At 44.0% G+C, this 14,774-nt stretch overlaps 1 long non-coding RNA gene across 1 annotated transcript in view; it reads left to right on the forward strand.

The window, feature by feature from the left end:
• LOC309978873 overlaps positions 1-14,774 on the forward strand; it is a 201,997-nt gene that overhangs the window by 85,129 nt on the left and 102,094 nt on the right. The gene's annotated exons all lie outside the window — the stretch shown is intronic.

Here is a 14,774-nt window from a genome sequence, read left to right on the forward strand (position 1 = left end):
GAAGGTCTTGATGGATTCCGTAATTTTCCTCCAATTCATCTCTCCCAAGCAAACAACGTTGTTATTTCTTTCAATTTATTCATTTAGCTTTAACATCCACTGTTGAGAACCTAGTGTTCTCTGTGGCACACAAACTCCCGTTCGTTAAATTTAGTTAGACTGCGATGACCCTAATGCTGACTATTTGGTGAGTGCTTGTCAAATGCTGAGTGGTGCTTTGAAGATGTCCACGAATGATCTCATTAAACTTCTTTGTATAAATATGGGATGGGTGCTCTAGTAACTGTTGTACAAACAATGCCAGTCAGTTGCTCAAAGTCACTAATTTGAATCAAAAAAGTTGAACCTTGTGAACCCAGAGCTGTAAACTTGATATCATAGTCAAGAGAATTAGGTGCCTGGGTCATAGACCTTGGTGTATCAGGGAGCAGTGAAGACCAAGGGAAGCAAAGAGCTTCTGTGCTTTTGTTCCACCAGGTTGTCTTTGGATCAGAGAGTTGATTCTGAGGAGACTGAAGTCATTATGGGAAATTGTATCAGTTAGCTGTGGCTGTGTGACAAATTACCACACACTGAGCAGCTTCAAACATGGTCCCGGTTTCTATGGGTCAGGAGTCTGGGTGCGACTTGGCTGGGTCCTCTGCTTGGGTCTCACATGGTCAAGGTATCCGGTGGGGTGTGTTGTCCTCTGGAAGCGTGACGAGGGAAGGATCCACTTCTAAGCTCCCTCAGTTTGTGTGGGGGGGAGTCTCATTCCTTGTGGTTGTGGAGTTCATGGCAGAACTAAAAGGGAATACAGAAGCTTCAAGGTGACCTTGTGGTTGTGACTTCAGGAAGAAGCTACCACTCTTTCAGTGAGCAAATGAAGGGGAAAAGTTGGATAGACGTTAAAAGCGCAGTTTGGGGGTGAAAATATGAACACATAATGGGATGTATATCAATATGATTTACATAAACGTGAAACCCACATAAAACGCTACACACTTCATAAACACAGGTGAGCAAATAACTCCTGTGAAACATATTACATAGTTCCCAACATTGGGGTGAGGAATAGTGATGAAAAGGAACACGTGATAAAGGGCAGAGGATCTTTACCTGGACCAGTGGTGATGATGCCCCGTGATCTGACCAGTGTGGAATATAATTCACCCATCCTTCCCCACCAGAGACTCAAAAGGGGAGAGGGGGCTGTGTTTTAAAGTATTAGTTAACATATTTTCCCAAAAAGGTCATTAAAATAAAAGTAAAGAGACAAAAATCTTCCCCTGTTGATAGACTTAAACAGTTAAAATAGACTTGTTTTGGTGATGCAAATCATTGTTCTATGGAATATTGCCGACCGTATGTACTCCCCTCCCCAGCCAGACAGCCAAGTGCTTCTCAGGGCTGGATAGTTACTTTGTACATGATTAACTGTGCTCTTTCTTACATGCTGATGCTATCACGATTCCTTTGCTGTTAGTCTGGGCCGGAAGGGGCACAGAGAAGCAATTTTCCTTATAAAACTGAGAGTTACAAAAAACGAGTGTGTGTTGGCAAGTGTTGAGAGGAACTTCTCATCAGAAATTCCAGGCTTGGAAACCAAGTTCTGTGTCCAGGCTTTATCGTCCTTACACGTTAAAGTCATTGCAACTACATTTGTTGATGCATTTGTTCTGTGTAATGAGGCTCCTCTCCTTCCACTGTATGGGGGAAAACAATTGAAGCAAAAGCGAACGTTGTCAGAGTCCCAGTTTGGTGATACGTACCTTCTTCAAGCAGACAGTCAGGCTTCTCGTTTTCAGCCAGCCCTGACTTCCTAGGCTCTCTGTTCTGTGACGTTGAGTCGAGCGTCTTCACGAGCCTGTGACCTCATCACCAGAAAAGATTTGGTAAAGGGAGTGAAGAATTCTTGGCTGTGTTTTTCTTTCCTAACAGAAGCTCAGAAGCGATGAGTCTATTTGAACTGCTCTAAATCCTTTTTGTGTGGAACTCTCAGGAAATGCTGTAGCCGTGTCTCATCATTAATGATGTTTTGGAAACCCAGCTCCGTTTGAACTCCTGGGTCTTCAAAAATGATTGCTTGACCACAGTGACTCCTGTACTAAGTCTAGATGTAAATTAAACAGGACTTCCCCAATTTAGTGTCTGGAGACTAACTGGAGACCTGCAGAAGCCCCATTAAATCTTCCAAACAACTTGTTTATTGCGCTGAGTGTTTTGATCTGAGGTTGAAGGGCAAGTGTGGATGGAGAGTGCTAGATTTAATCAACAGAAGTAACTTGAGGGTAAAGATACTTTCATTGCCAGTAAGACAGACTCTTCTTTTGGTATTTCAGGTCAGACACGAGTTCAAGGTGAGAGAAAAATGTCAACCTCCCTTTATTTATTTTCCTCTGAGAAAATAGAAAATAGAGTGTTCTTGGCACACTCAACAAAAACTAAGATGAAAGATGAAAGGTCCTCTCTCCAGATAATGTAGTCTTTCTTTTTTTTTAATTTTGATTTTTTTGTTCATTATAGATTTTTTTTTTTTTTGGCATCTATTTTTATTTACTTGGCCATGCCACACGGCATGCGGGATCTTAGTTCCCTGATCAGGGATCAAAACCATGCCCCCTTCAGTGGAAGCTCAGAGTCTTAACCACTGGACCACTAGGGAAGTCCCCAGATAATGTCGTCTTTGGTGGGATGATTCCTATGAAAACAAATAAAACCAAAATGCTAAGTACTCAGTGCAGGTATATTTAAGGTGAAGAGAAAGCATATGAGGATATACAGTCACAGAGAAATTCACGTACAGCTGTGTTTTGTGTTTTTTGAATTTTGTTGGCGCATACTTGAGTTACAATGTTGTGTGAGCTTCAGGTGTACAGCGAAGTGACTTAGGTATACATATACGTATATTCCTTCTTTTTTAGATTCTTTTCTCATATAGATTAGCCCAGAATATTGGGCAGAGTTCCCTGTGCTACACAGTAGGTCCCCATCGGTCATCTGTCTTATATATAATACTGTGTCCATCCCAGCTCCTGATTTATACCCGCAACCCACGTTTCCCCTTTGGTGATCGTAAGTTTGTTTTCAATATCTGTAAGTCTGCTTCTGTTTTGTAAATAAGTTCATTTGTATCTTTTTTTTAAAATTAGATTCCACACAGAAGTGACGTCATATGGTATTTGTCTTTCTCTGTCTGACTTACTTCACTCAGTATGATCATCTCTAGGTCCATAAGAGAGAGTTTTAAGCTCAGCCTTAAGTAGAAAGAGTTGGCCCGGGAAGTGCGTCTTAAGATGGCGGGAGACATATCTGCTGTGTCCATGGGAACGGGTCTAGGACCGGAGACTTTGAGTTAACTAAGTACGCCCACGGCACGAAACACATGGGCAGGCGCACAGCGAGCAGGAGAAGGACTTGAGCGGGCCAGTTCATGAAAGATACGCTACACCACGAAAACCCATGTGAACTTCATCCTTCCTGACATAGGCAACCTCTGAGGACGAGTGGTCAGCCAGAGACTAGCGCAGCCATATTCGCATACTCGAGTGGCTCTTCTGTTAACAGTACAGTGGATGGACTAGGGAAAGAGATGGAAGGCCTTGGTAGCCTGGGGGAGCAGAAAGGAGATGACCGCAAGTGCTGAGCACGTGTGGGGACAGAGGAATGAAGAGGCTCGTCCAGTGCAGCCTCTGAACATCCCCAGAGAGGCACATGTTCAGAAGGTCTGGTTCACTAGGGTGCGACCGGTAGGATTTGGTGTGTACCGTGATTTGGTAGGATTTGATGTGGTCCTCTTACCCTTGCTTTCTCTTGCCAAGGTTTCAGTTACCTGCCGTCATCCGAGGTCGACAAATGTTAATTGGGAAAGTCCAGAAATAAAGAAGTCACGAGTTTTAAATTGCGCGCCGCTCTGAGTAGTGTGGGGAAATGTCTCACCGTCCCGCTCCTTCCCGGCCGGGAATCATCCCTGTCTTCAGTGAATCCCCGTTAGTGACTTCGTAGGTGCCTCAGTTATCAGGTCGAGTGTCATGGCAGTGCTCGTGTTCATGGGACCCTTATCTTACTTTATAACGGCCCCAAAGCCCAAGAGTAGTGATGCAGGCGATTCACACAGCCAAAGAGCATCCTCCTTTCAGCAAAACGGTGGATGTTCTCAATAAAGAAAAAAATACGCCGAGCTTGCTGAGATCAACAGCAAGAAGCGATCTTCTGTCTGTGAAACTGTGAGGAAGGAAAAAGAAGGTTGTGCTCGTTTTGCTCTTGTCCCTCCGACTACGAAAGTGACGGCCACTGTGCACGGTAAGTGCTTACTTAGGCTGGAAAAGGCATTCAGTGTGTACAGTAAGATATTCTGAGAGAGCGAGGCCTCACTCACTTAACTTTTATTGCAATATATTGTTGTAATTGTTCTATTTTATTATTAGTTATTGTTGTTGATCTCTGTGCCTAATTTATAAATTAAACTTTATCATAGGTGTGTATGTACAGGTGTGTACCTATAGGGTTTGGTACTGTCCATGGTTTCAGGCATCCACTGTGATTATTACAGCGTATCCCTTGTGGACGGGGGCACTACGTCATGAACACGACAGCCACTAGAAATGCTTGCAAGTCCATGGTTTAGGCCAGAGATTGTCCCGAGACTAAGGTATTATGACCTTTCCTCAGCTTGGCCCAAGCAGGGAACACAGGAAGGAGGGCACCTGTGGGGAAGCGGGTAGACGTGAAGGAATCAGCCAGGGGTAGGATTTAATGAATGTGAGACCTCTGTTGGGGGTTCAGGTAGAGATGCCTTGTTGATAACTTGAAATATGGATCTAGAAATCAGAATAAAGTCATAAATAAATTTAGAAGTCAGTCATGTTTAAGAAGGAGTTAGACACATCTGTGGGCTTACCCACGAATTGGGTAGGATGGCGAGAACAGAAGAGCAGTGGAGACATCCACTTTTAAAGGCTGGTGACGGGAAGAAGGCTGCACATCCCCACAGAGAAGGAGTCGTCGGGGGGAAGGAAGTGAAAACGGTGGGACAGCAGAAACCCACAGGGCTTGGAAAGAAAGGATGCGTCCTGACCAAGTACAATAGACTCTGGCAAGATTACTTTATTCCAGCCTTCTGCTCATGCACTTGTTTCTTTTGGTAGGAAATATACTTGTGATGCCATCACCAATCTTTGCATAAACTCTGGCCTCTGATATGAAAAGAATGACTTCATTTTTCTTGACCCCGACGCCTTAGAATCCACCAATGCTTGTCCCTCTCATCAGAGCCTCGGTATTGGCAGTCAGAGGTACTTGGGTGTTCAAATCATAGTTTCTGCTGTGTTTAAAAAGTCAACCAGGCGGCCAGTGGTCTTCTGTACACTGCATGCTCTGTTTGACCTCTCATATTAAATTTTGAGCGGACGTAGTTTTGCATTCACAAGAGAAATGTATGGATAGGCAAAGAAACAGACCATCAGTCATTTGCACTTTTTGCAAATGATTGAAAAATAATTCTTGAGGGTATTATGCTTAGTGAAATAAGTAAGACAGAGAAAGACAAATATTGTATGTTTTTACTTATATGTGGAATCTCAAAAATAAAGCAGAGGAACAAATACAACAAAACAGGAACAGACTCACAGAGAACAAATTAGTGGTTATCACACGGGGAGGGACAAGATGGGTGAAGGGGATTAAAAGGTCCAAACTGCTAGGTATAAAATAAATAAGTTACAAGGATGTAATGTACAGCACAGGGGATATAGCCAATATTTTATTATAACTTTATATGGAGTATAATCTATAAAACTATCAAATCACTATGTTGTACTCCTGCAGCTAATGTAATATTTAAGTAAAGTGTACTTTAATAAAAAAGAGTAATTCTTGAGACCTACACCCAGCCAGGTTTTGGACCAGGCAGAAAGGACACAGCCATGGACGAGCTGGTTTTAGTCCAGCCCTCATCGAATTATTGTCTCCATTTATCTAGTTTGGAATCCTGGGAGTAACACTGATCTAGTTTGGGTTTTCTCACCAGCAGAGCCCAAAGCAGGATTGTCGTACAAGTAGCTTTCTGCAGAGGTGACCTCAAATTTGCGGCAAAACATTTGAGTCCCTGACACTTGCTTTCCCAGCTTAGGTTGGACAGGTGATGCTCTCCCTTCTAGTTCCAGCTTTCACACTGCAAATAGTGTCCTTTGTGCTGTCTGCTTAGTGCCATGTCATGGAACTTTGTGCCTTATCTGAGTGGTTTTGCTGTTTAAAGTGACCCCCAAATGTAGTGCTGACGTGCTGTCTAAAGCCTGGTAGGTGAACGGAAAAGTGAGACACAAAAAAGGGTCCCATAAAGGGTGAGTTATTGAGTACGTTATGTTGAGTCCCTCAAGGGAATACTCTGAGAGTGTTTGCAGTACACGCCTGCAGGAGCTCTCTGAGGTGGGAATCAAACCACAGTGTTTGTGCAGCACCTGTGTGGGGAATTGGGAGTGAAGGACCTGTGTCCTCTGTTGGGAACAAAGACGTTTTCCTCTGTGCTTCCAGGCTCTTCTGTCTTGTGTAAGAATTAAATTGACCTGAGTCAGATCAACAGGAGAAAAATCAAAATTTACTACCACGTATACATGGGAGAGACCCAGGAAAACTCAGTCACTCGCCAAAATGGCAGAACCCCTCCACTTAAATACCGTCTTCAGTCAAGACAGAAGAGCCTGCTGGGGTAGTGGTTTGGGACCTCAAAGGGGAGGAGGGCAGTTCCCATGGAGACGGAGAAGCAAGTGTTTGTAAACAAGTGTTTGCTGGGCCTGCAGAGACAGGGGGACACAGAGAGGGATTGTAACAGGCAGACCTTGCTGGGTTCCTCCCCACCTACACACCCGGTTCACAGTTTCGTTATCTAGGGTGACGGCTCCCTTCCTGGGGCAGGTCCTCTGTCTACATTCCTCGGGCAGTTAGGGGAAGGTCACACGTTCTTTTTGAGTCTTTCAGGCCTTGACTGTTCTTGGCTAGAAATAATCCTCATGCCAAAGAGGCAAAGCTTTGGGGGTGGCCAGCTTTGCTCCCCTACGCAATCTAGAAGGAGTGAGTTTAGCGCGTGTCCAGTGGAGTTAGACAGACCTGGCTTCCAGGGCAGCCGTGCCGCTGGCTGGTGTGGGGCACTGGGAAAATTCCTCGCCTTCTGTCAGCTCGATTTTCCTCGTCTGCAGATTGGGGCTGTAAAGGAGAACTCTGTTAATGCCTTCATACACCGTGGTCGGTTCCTTGCCTGGCACATGGAAGCAATAAAAGTTTTCTTTAACCGTTAATATCATTACCCATTCCTTCCACTGAAATCTCATTATCATCCCCTTCTCATTAGTGTTTTAAGTATTTCCTCATTCCTTGGAATCTTTCACAAACATTTTTCTCTTCTTCTTACCACTACTCCCGTTTACTTTCCTAACTCGTGACTAGTGTACGTTTCCAAAAGGATGATCAGAGCAAACAGAGAGGTGGAAAGGTCAAAGAAATGGTGCACAGAAAAGATATGCCTGCATCCTAAAACCCCACTGAAAGCTAAGCACGATGAATGAAAATAGACCCACTGTATGCCTCACCGTGAAATTTCTGAGCACCAAGAAGAAAGAAAACATAGCTTTAATCTGATTCAGGATTTGGTGTCTGCACTAAAATTTACATGTAACCCCAAAATCAGTGCTCACAGTTCTTTCACAGGCATTGGTGGACGTGCACACGGTGGTGAAAGGTTTGTGTCACCAGACACACACTTGCCCAGCGGGGTCAGGCAAGACACAATATGTTGTTTCAGCTCCCACACTGTAAACATGAGCCTGCACTTGTGGTCTACTTAGTGCCCTGTTTGGGCATCCTTGTGGTTTATTTCAGTGATTCTGCTGTTTACAGTGGCCCCATGTGTAGTGCTATAGTGCTATCTGATGTCCCTAAGCACAAGAAGCCCGTGGTACGCCTTATGGAGAAAATGCATGCGTCCCTTGACTTCGTTCAGGCATGACTTACACTGCTATGAGTCCAGTGTTAAGGAATCAGTATGTGGTAAATAAGGTGTCTTTCCAAAGAAACACAGAATAAACAAGATCACACATGTATTGATCAGCTGATGAAATGTTGTGACCAGAGACTCTCAGGAACCTAACCCTGTGTTTCTCCACTCGTAAGCGGCATTCAGTATCTGCAAGTTCATTGCTCGTGAAGAGTTCGTAGCACATCACTACCGGAATCAATGGCATGTGTATTTTAAATCCAGACAGGACACAAAGCAAAGCAAAACAACTCAGAAAACTGACAACAGAATCAAAGCCAAACTTTTCATATGCAAGACTTCCTCGCAAAACACCATGGCACAATACCTGCACTGTTCTGAACGAAAATGATTTTCAAACTGTAATGTGGTACTCACTGAAGTAGCAGGACGGAATAATGAATTGCTGTTGAACCCAAGTTCACATGCCTGATGCACAGTAAGGCCAGACAAACGCACGTCTCAGAGTTGGGCGCAGAGGCAGGACTGTTGCAGGGCCGAGGAAGGAGAATGGGTGGCTTGGGAGTTGGGAGCAGGGATAGGATTGTTGCCGAGACAACCGAGGAGAATGGGTGGCTTGGCTCACAAGACCTGAACTCCCTGATAGTTTGGGGGGAAGAGTTTTTACAGGCAACATTTGCGGGGAGGGCTGCAGGGTGTGAAACCTTCCTCTGGTGGGCAGGTGGGGAGGTAACTGGGTGGTGTTCTGGGAATCTCAAGTCATCAGCCTTCTGGTTCCAGCGAGTCTGGGGTTCATGTGCTTGTGCTCAGCCTGAAGTTACCATCCTCCACCTGGGTGGGGGCCTTTTTTCCTGTGGAAGAACTCAGAGATATATTGTTACGTGTGTCCTCTGAGGAGGAACCAGGACCCTGCTTTATTGCTGCACTGTTTCTTGATGGCTCCTCCCTTGTTTCTGCGTTCCCTCCCTTCCCCAATTAGTTATCTGCCCTTTGGAACTCAAGGAAGGTTTAGGAGGTGGGAGCCTTTTTCCTGCAAACAAGAAATGGGGACATGGATAGGCTTTTGTACCCAGGAGGGCCCCTCAGGACACTGCTTGGTTTCAGTATCCTCTTCTCGTTGATATTCCTCCCCTTGGTCTTGAGGGGAGCAGTCAAGACAGGGGATACAGTTTTGGATAGAGAGGTTAATCATAAACTCAGCAGAGGAGCTTAGTTTTAGGGGGATCGGTTTGAGAATCCTAAGTTGGCTTTAGAATTGTGTGCCCAGAGTCACGGATAGTTGCATTCAAAAGGTGGAGCCTGGTCCCCTCCCCTGGGCTGGGCTTAGTGACTTGCTTCATAATTAACCCAACAAAGCAGAAGTGATGGTGTGTGAGTTCTGAACCTAGGTTATATAGCAGCATTGCATATTTCACCTTGGTCTTTTTGAGTCTGTTGGGTCACTTGCTTTGGGGGAGGCCAGCTGCCCCGTGAAGGGGCTGCCCTGGGGAGGGTCCCCCTGTGGTGAGGAACTACCACCTTCTGCCCGCAGCCAGCAAGGAACCGAGGTCTCCTGTTCTTGCCATCTTAGACGCGGATCCTCCGGCAGAGTCAAGCCTCCAGGTGACTGCAGCCCTGGCCAATGGCTTAAATGCAGTTTCATTAGAGACCCTGAGCACACACCACCCAGCTAGGCGACCTCCACATTTTGACCTTCAGACACTGTGTGAGATAAATGATTGTTGTTTAAGCTGCTCAGACTTGGGGGTTATTTGTTATGTTGTTATGTAATGATAGATACCACCTTCCATTAATCCTTTCCAAGTATGGGCTTCAATAAAATGACTAGATCAGGAGAAGAGAAGCTTTGTAACCTAAGAAGCTTAAACATAGAAGAGTGGTGCACATTAATGTCCGTGACAAGCAGCTGTGTTTGGAGCAGAAGGCTGGGGTCTCTGGAGCGAGAACTGTAGTTTATGGAAAGAAAAAATATCCTGTATCCTTTTGTATATGATCAGGAAACATGGGAGAGTTTTTACGATAAATACACAGAAATTAAGAAGAAACGGAAGATAGTTATGAACCTAAGAATGTAAGATACATTCTACAAAAAAATACCATATGATAAAAAAATTGTCTGGTGCAGAAGTAATATTGATAATGCTGACGTTTATCACATTTACTGATTTTTCAGTGCCTAGAATTAACCTACCTATTAGGCACAGAAAATACAATTATAGTTCCAGAAATAAACATGGGTGGCATCAGTAGTGGTGGGATTCAAGCAAAGGAGAGGCGATAGGACTTCTTAGCGGGGGAGTGGGAGAAGGTTAGGGAAAATTTCCATCCGTATCTGCTGAAGTGGTGGTCGTGAGCCACCCTCTATATGGATTTGGGTAGTGGCCAAAATTTAAAATTATATAACTAAAGAGTTACTAAAATTATTGATTTAACTAAATCGTGAGGATTATGGGAGAGGAGAGGGTATGATGTCAATATAAGGAAGCTAGAAAAGCTGAAAGTTAATAGTCTGTCTCTCAAGATAATACACCAAGAAAAATAGCTTAGAGTTAACGAGACAGAATCATAGGTTAAGTAACATCCTGATTTTGCAACAGAATTTGTTCCTTGGAGTGACGTACATAATGGTAGGTGCAGGGAAAGGGGATGTTTTTTTTTATCATGAGCAGGATTACTTTACTAAGTTTTTTTTTTTTTTTAATTTATTTATTTTGGCTGCGTTGGGTCTTCATTTCTGTGTGAGGGCTTTCTCTAGTTGCGGCGAGCGAGGGCCACTCATCGCGGTGCGCGGGCCTCTCACTATCGCGGCCTCTCTTGTTGCGGAGCACAGGCTCCAGATGCGCAGGCTCAGTAGCTGTGGCTCACGGTCCCAGCCGCTCCGCGGCATGTGGGATCTTCCCAGACCAGGGCTCGAACCCATGTCCCCCGCATCGGCAGGCAGATTCGCAACCACTGCGCCACCAGGGAAGCCCAGTAATTTTTTTTAAAAAGACATATCCTGGTTCCTGGTACAGCAGTTGTGTTAGATTAAAGATCATTAATTTCTTCAGCTTGTCAAAAACAGTATGTAAACAAATAATTTTACTCTAGGTTGAACCAAGTTGAAGATTTCCTTCCCTAGATTCATGAGGCTCTAAGAAATAGTAGTAATCTTTTGTTTGTTCAGTTTATATCATTATACCTGTAACCACTTGAAGGAATTAAAACATTTATCAAAATGTACATTTTCCAACATAATTCATAAGGTGACATTTCAATGTTGCAATTCCCATACTTTCATTTTATCTTAGAAATGTAACATATGTTTTACTCCCTCAGTCAGTTTTTAATGATGTTATCTTTTTATAGTTCTTCAATGTGTGCAATACAGTAAATGCTATAGACACTTAGTTTAGAGATGCGTTTGCTTCCAGCAAGTTAAAAAGCCCAGTTAGAACATGCCTTTCAAAGGGATTCTGTCAAACTCTGACGTGTGCAGTCTACCGGTACCAGCATTTACAGCTCACAGAGAATTCTCTTTTGAGACCTGTTTTTTCTCAATTAATTTTTAAATGAAACATTGGTTAGAAGTGACCTTAAATTATTAATGTGTGTGTTGGTTAGAAAAACACTTTTCATGAGAGAAAGTGTCATTTTGATTGCATATCTAAGCAAACCTTAAAGAAACCCAAGATTTTTATTCTTTGTTCCAAATCCCAAGGATGATCAAAGTCTGTAGGTGGGAAAAAAATGTTATTTTTCACAAAGATGAGAAGGAAAAACTGCTTTTTATACTATTTTGTATAGTAATTCTTATCCCTCCCACTCACGCACCTTCTTTTTCTGATCTAACAGTTGATCGTGCTTTTTGGCTTCTAACTTAGGTTACACAGACACACAGACACACACACACACAGACACACAGACACACACACACACAGACACACACACACACAGACAGACACACACACACACAGACACACAGACACACACACACACAGACACACACACACAGACACACACACACACACACACACACACACACACACACACACACACACACACACACACCCGACCACATCTTGGCCATTACCTTGGAGAAGAAAATCATTGTATTCACATTCACAAAACTTTGTCACTGAGGGCTCTGAATTCTTTCCCACTTCTGGGCTTGGAAATACGTCCACTGACTTGTTGCGTGACCTCTTGTCATCAGTGACTTGGAGAAGAAGAAAATAGATGACTTTTTTCCAACTCTTATGTCCGTTTCCCCCATTTTTCCATAACTGCACATTGGCCACATATAACATGATGAATTTTAACCGTAACCTCAAATCTATTGATAGGAGTGGGGGTAGTGACTCCAGGCTTTATTATCAGTGATGAGAAGAGAAACTCTAGACAGGGAAATGGAGGGAAGGAAGCCCCTGGAGATCTTGTACTGGTGCCTGGGAGTCTGCAGGATGCAAGCAATTTGCCCTTCTACCTCAAGAGGGCTCAGAGTTGTGTTATATGTAACTAAAGAGCATGGGGAAAACTTCAGTCTTTTAAGATTAAAACTCAAGCCTTTGAAATGATACATGCCTACATACTAAACTGGACATTTTGATGATAATCACCACTGTCATTATAAAAATGTTAAAATGGCAGTAATGGAAAATAGCTTTTCTTTTTAGGTGTGGCAATGGCTTTTTAAAAGACTTTAAGTAGAGTTGATTTACGATGTGTTAATTTCTTCTGTACAGCAAAGTGACTCAGCTATGCATACATATATATACATTTCTTTTCATATTCTTTTCCATTATGGCTTGTCACAGGATACTGAATACAGTTCCCTCTGCTCTACAGTAGGACCTTGTTGTTTATCTGGAAAATGGCTTTTTAAACGTGAGACTGCCTGTGAAACAGTATCTCTGTCCACTTGCTAGTTTTGTCTGTTGCCCCCCAAAACAAGGAAGGTGATGATAGTGTAGGACCTGCCTCCTGTGTGCCAGGGCGTCAAGGATGCTGTTGCTCTCTGGGCACTGTACCACCACGCTGGCATCAGTGCCCCTACGGATGGTGAGCGTAGGGCCGGAAAGAACTGCGGTCAGCAGGTTTACACCATCTCCATAAACTCTTCTTGCCAGTCTGTTTATTGGGGCTGATGACAGGGTTATGCGTCTGTTCACCGAGACCAATGTCTCTGTCGCCATTGATATTTGAAGTCTGGTCCAGTATAAGTTACGATATTAGGGTCTAGACAGCTCTCTGCATTTGGAGATCGTTATCCTCCTTCACATATCAGGATGTTCTTGAGCAAATTTACACAGGACCCATTGGGGTCTCAAGGGAAAAAAAAATCTTCTGTCACTTGCTTGATTTATTTTTCTATCTATAATATATATAATTATTAAAATAATACTGAAACAATCACAGCTGCTAATTTCAGTCATTTCCGTAATGTGTTTCAAAAAGTTAAAGCGATACAGAAGGTTGGGGGAAGCTCTAACTCAGGCTGAGCCAATGTGGCCAGTTTTAATCTTACAAGGCTGAAGTTTTCCCCATGCTCTTTAGTTACACATAACACAACTCTGAGCCCCCTTGAGGTAGAAGGGCAAATTGCTTGCATTCTGCAGACTCCCAGGCACCAGTGAGATCTTCAGGGGCTTCCTTCCCTCCGTTTCCCTGTCTAGAGCTCCTCTTCTCATCGCTGATAATAAAGCCTGGAGTCACTACCCCCCATCCTGTCAATAGAGCAGAGCCGTCTTCATCCCATCTGTGGACACGCATCCCCTGACGATGCGAGCAACCCCACATCAGAGCTTACCCCAAATATGGGAGATGTGGGGGTGACCATGTATCTCATTTCAGCGTCCTCCAAGGCCAACCACATCATCCGAAGTCACTCTCACTTTGACCCCAATCCACACTGATTTACATCATAGAACCATTTGAAACTCTGGTGTTTTACAGAAATGGAACCTATTTTCCTTCTATAATTTAGACCCCATGGGTCAGGAGAAGTAATTCTCCCTCTACCCTTTCAGGTTCGGGCTGAGAACCCCTGTAATAAAAGACACATTAATAGGACAAAAACGAACAGAAGTTTAATAACATGTATACCTCCCCTATACAGGGGAGATAACCAGGCAAACTGAGTAACTCCCTGACATGGCCCAAGCCACCCCCTTAAGTACCAGCTCCAGCTAAAGACAAAAGAAGGTGTTGGAGTGAAGAGAGCCAGGTAAGGGAGGGGACCAGGAGAAGCACAGGAAACAAGGGTAAGGTGGCTGCGCAAACTGGAGTCCTCGCCTTCTCGCTTGATAAGACTCTTGAGATGTAGAGCATCCTTTTCTTCCTGGTACAGAAAGGGAGACGCCCTTACAAATGGAGGTTTCCCTTGTACATGCAAATGCCTCTTACAAAAGGGTAACTTCTTCCCGGGTTTTCAGAGCTTCTCCTGGGTCTGCTGTTTCTTAAAAATGATCAGCCTCAAGATAATCTTCATGCCAAATAGGCGTATCTGGTGGTGTCATATTCTCCCTTCAACCCATTAGAGACTTGAGAAATCATTGCCTAAAACTCTTACTTCTAAGGAAAGATGATTCCAGAGAAATCGAGTAACGTGCCCTGGATATGCCATGAATTACTGTTAGCACTGGGGCCAGACATCTCATGCTTTGCTGTTTCTGATGCCAAAAGCTCAGCCTCTGTGCACCATTGCACAGAATTGAATCTCGGAGACAGAGTTTTGGGTGAAGTAGAAAAGAATTGCGTTATTGCCTTGCCAGGCAAAGGGCGACACAGCGGGCTCCTGCCCTCGAAACTGTGTGTCCCAACCCAGGAG

This window comes from Leucopleurus acutus (genome assembly GCF_964270905.1).
Source record: "Leucopleurus acutus genome assembly, chromosome: Y".
Classification (NCBI taxonomy): Eukaryota; Metazoa; Chordata; class Mammalia; order Artiodactyla; family Delphinidae; genus Leucopleurus; species Leucopleurus acutus.